Source organism: Crocuta crocuta, unplaced genomic scaffold (genome assembly GCF_008692635.1).
Source record: "Crocuta crocuta isolate KB4526 unplaced genomic scaffold, BGI_CrCroc_1.0 scaffold225, whole genome shotgun sequence".
NCBI lineage: Eukaryota > Metazoa > Chordata > Mammalia > Carnivora > Hyaenidae > Crocuta > Crocuta crocuta.
This window is the reverse complement of record NW_027530408.1, coordinates 467,793-471,824: the sequence shown is the minus strand read 5'-3', so window position 1 is coordinate 471,824 and position 4,032 is coordinate 467,793. Positions and strand designations below refer to the sequence as shown.

At 42.3% G+C, this 4,032-nt stretch overlaps 1 pseudogene; it reads right to left on the bottom strand.

Annotated features, from left to right (window-relative positions):
* Positions 1 to 284: 284 nt before the first annotated feature.
* Positions 285 to 1,643, bottom strand: LOC144233636 (putative elongation factor 1-alpha-like 3 pseudogene; annotated as a pseudogene).
* Positions 1,644 to 4,032: the final 2,389 nt, after the last annotated feature.

Here is a 4,032-nt window from a genome sequence, read left to right as displayed (position 1 = left end):
TTCAGTCTGTGACTCCCTCTCTCTCTGACCCTCCCCTGGTCACGCTGTTTCTCTCTCTCTCTCTCCTAGAAATAAATAAAACATTTAAAAAAAAATAAAAAACTAATAACTTAAAATTGCCAAACACAGACACACACACACACACACACACACACACACACACACCCCGTTCACCTTTTCTTCTGAAGGTTTTAGATGCATTGTTATCAGCAGTCAGTCTTTTACTATTAAATTTAAGTGATCAATTGATAAAAATAATTCTGAGACCATTCTTCCACCACTGATTAAAACTGGGGAGGCAGGTATTGGGAATAATACTCATTTAGGCTTCTGAGCTTTCTGGTGACTTTGTCAGCCTTTTTGTCCACTGCTTTGATGACGCCTACAGCAACTGTCTGTCTCATGTCACGAACAACAAAATGGCTCAGAGGAGGATAGTCAGAGAAGCTCTGAACACACATGGGCTTGCCAAGAACCATATCAATGATGGCGGCATCACTAGATTTCAAGGACTTGTGGCCAGTCATCTTCCAGCTTCTTCCCAGGACAATGATCAGTCTCCTTCAGCTCAGCAAACTTGTGAACAGTGTGAGTACTGGTGCAATCCAGCACTGATTTGGCCTGGATGGTTCAGGATAATCACCTGAGCTGTGAAGCCATCTGCTTCCACTGGTGGGTCATTTTTGTTGTCACCAGCCAAGGGTGCCAAGACAAACATATTTGACAGACACGTTGTTAACCTTGAAGCCCACACTGTCCCCAGGAAGAACTTCACTTAAAGCCTCATGGTGCATTTTAAAAAACTTGATTTCAGTTGTAACACTGACTAAAGCAAAGGTGGCCACCATGCCGGGTTTGAGAACACCAGTCTCCACTTGGCCCCTAGGGACAGTACCAATATCACCAATTTTATGGACATCTTGGAGGGGCAGACAAAGGCTTGTCAGTTGGACGAGCTGGTGGCAGGATGCAATCCAGAGCTTTAAGCAGTATGATTCCACTGGCATTGCCATTTTTATGGGGAACTTTCCATCCCTTGAACCAAGGCAAGTCAGCATTTGACTCCAGCATGTTGTCACCATTCCAACCAGAAAGTGGCACAACTGCTACTATGTCGAGGTTATAGCCAATTTTCTTAATGTAGGTGCTGATATCCTTAACTATTTCCTCATATCTCCTCTGGCTGTATGGTGGCTCAGTGGAATCGATTTTGTTAACACCAACAATTAGTTGTTTCACACCCTTGTGTAAGCCAGAAAGGCATGCTCACAGGCCTGCCCCTATGTGGAGATACATGCTTCAGATTCACACCAGTAGCAACAATCAGGACAGCATGGTCAGCCTGAGATGTGCCTGTAATCATGTTTTTGATAAAGTCTGGGGCATCAGTAATCTGGGGCATCAGTGATGGTCACATAATACCTGCTGGTCTTGAATCTCCACAGGGCAATATCAATGGTGACACCATGTTCATGTTCAGTTTTCAAGACCCATCTTTCCCATGTCAGCAGTCTCATTCTCAAGATTTTCAGTGGTTCTTTTGTCAAGCCTCATTCATAGATCATATGGCCAGTAGTGTTAGACTTGTCCAAATCTACATGTCCGATGATGGGGATGTTGATAAGAGTCTTTACCTTTCCCATTTTGGTTTAGTTTTAGTGGTGGTTTTCATTATACCTGTGTTCTGACAGCTGACTCATTATGAAAAAAGCTAGTTTGTTTTGTTTTTAATAATAGCCATCCTAATGGGTGTAAAGTGATGTCTCATTGTGGTTTTGATTAACATTTTTCTAATGATTAGTGATGTTGAGAATCCTTCCTTGTACTTATGGGCTATTTGTATATCTTCTTTGGAGAAATGTCCATTTGAGTCCTTTGCCCATTTTTTGAATTGGGTTGTTTGTTTTCTGTTGTTGAGGTGTAGGAGTTTTTTATATATTCTGTACATTAGTCCTTTATCAGGTAAGTAATTTGCAAATATTATCTCCCATTCTGTGGGTTGCCCTTTTACTCTCTTGATAGCATCCTCTGATACAGGAAATTTCTTAGGTTTGATGAAAGCTATATTAAAACTTGTAAATGTCTTTTGTGTCGTATCTAACCACATTACTTCTTGTATCATGTAAGAAAGAATCACATCATTTATGTTAAGCTTCTGGGATAATGTTGCAACCATATGCCTGAGTGAAGCTACTTTATTATTCTATTGGGTTGATTATTAGGCATATGGATGTACAATGCCAAGCTTTAGATCCTTGTAGCTTCCCTTCTGAAATTTCTTATATGTATCAATGATCCCATCAATCTTCTGGTTCCTAGGCCTGAAAGTACTCACTCTCGACTCCCTCTCCCTCTCTCTTCATTGGCCACTATAGGAACTGGTGAATTGTTTCCCTTATCCTCCTGGGCAGCTAGATTACATTTCAGAGTCTTCTGACAGGTGCATGAATGAGCTCTGGCCGAAAAAGCATGGGCAGGGGGATGCTTACTACCTTCTGGGATGGCAGTAAAAGCTTTTATAAAACCCTCCATGCTGTCTCTATTCCCTCATCTTCCTGTCATATGTGGAATGGAGACACATCCAGTGGAGGACAATGTGGACTATGTTGGAGCCGCAAGGTATAAGGGACATGGGTCCCTGAATGACTGCATGGATCAAGTTTCTCCATTCACCCACATCATACCATGATATGAGTGAGAAATAAACCTTTAGTGTTAAGTCATTTAGATACTGTGGGTTTTATTACTGCAGTTGGCCTGTACAGATAGATCCCCCAACAATTCTGAAGTCCTGTCAAGGTTATCTTCATAATGTGTCTTCCCGTCCCCTCCTTCCCACACCTATTTAGACTATCTTAGTCTTGTTGCTGCTACCCTCACCCCTAAACTTCCAGAATGGTTTATTTACTGGATTACCTGGGTCTAATAATTTCTCCTCTAGTTCACTATTCATGAGCACAGAAAATAAATATTTCTAAGAAGATAAATGTTTTATATGCCTATGTTTACAGACCTGTGTTATCCAGGGCCTTTCCCCATAGGATGCCTTCTTTCCTCTCCTACCGTCACCCATGGAACATTCACTGTCCTTCATCCATTCGTGCTTACTTTTTCTTTAATTCTTTTGTTCTTTCATGCTCTCTTTCTTTCTCTCTTTCTTTCTCCCTTCCTTCCTTCCTTCCTCTCTTTCATTTTAAATCTTGGTTCCATCTATTCTTCCTCTTATCTCCTTATCTAAGGCTTAACCATCCTTCAAGTTCAAGTGTTTTCTCTCCTCCAGGGACCCTTCTGTGAATTCCTGTCTTACTCTCTGTCTCATACCTTTGGTACTTGACATATATTACTCTTTATACATATTAATGAATGTCTTCAGCCACACCAGAGATTCTTCACTTTGGGTTCATCAATGGGATATGGGAATCCCCTGAAATTATATGCCAAATTCTGTGTATGTGCACATGTGTGTTGTCTTGTTTTAAAGCAGAACTGAACTCACCAACTTCACACATCCCTTGCATTTGTGAGTCCATGGTTCTGGGATATCTACTGTCCCTAGAAAACAATTCATGGGAGCTGAAACAGGTATGACACCTCAGAGGTGAGAAAATATTGAGTGAAGGCTCACACAGGAAGCTCTTATACTCTTCCTGCTTTAAAAGGAGCCACTGCCTGTCGAGCTTCCAGGAAGAGGGGTCAGAACTCCTGCCATAGAATGACTCCCTGTCCCTGACACAACCTCATACTGGCCTCATTCCCTTCGGTTCACACAGGCAGGTGGTTTGTGGAGGTGACGAGAATGGGCCAGAGTCTCTCCGGCTTACTTTACTCCTGATCCACCTCAGAGCTGCTCAGGGTGGGAGGGCTAGCTCTTGCCAGATGCTGGGGCAGGAAGAGAGCTCCCCTCTCTTGGTCATTTCCCTGAGATAATTCCATATTAGCCAGCAGCCCATCTTTCCATGGTTTCATCTCCATACTCATAATATTAGTCTCCTGTCTAAGATCCAATGATCTAGGCCTGGTGGCCTTTGATAC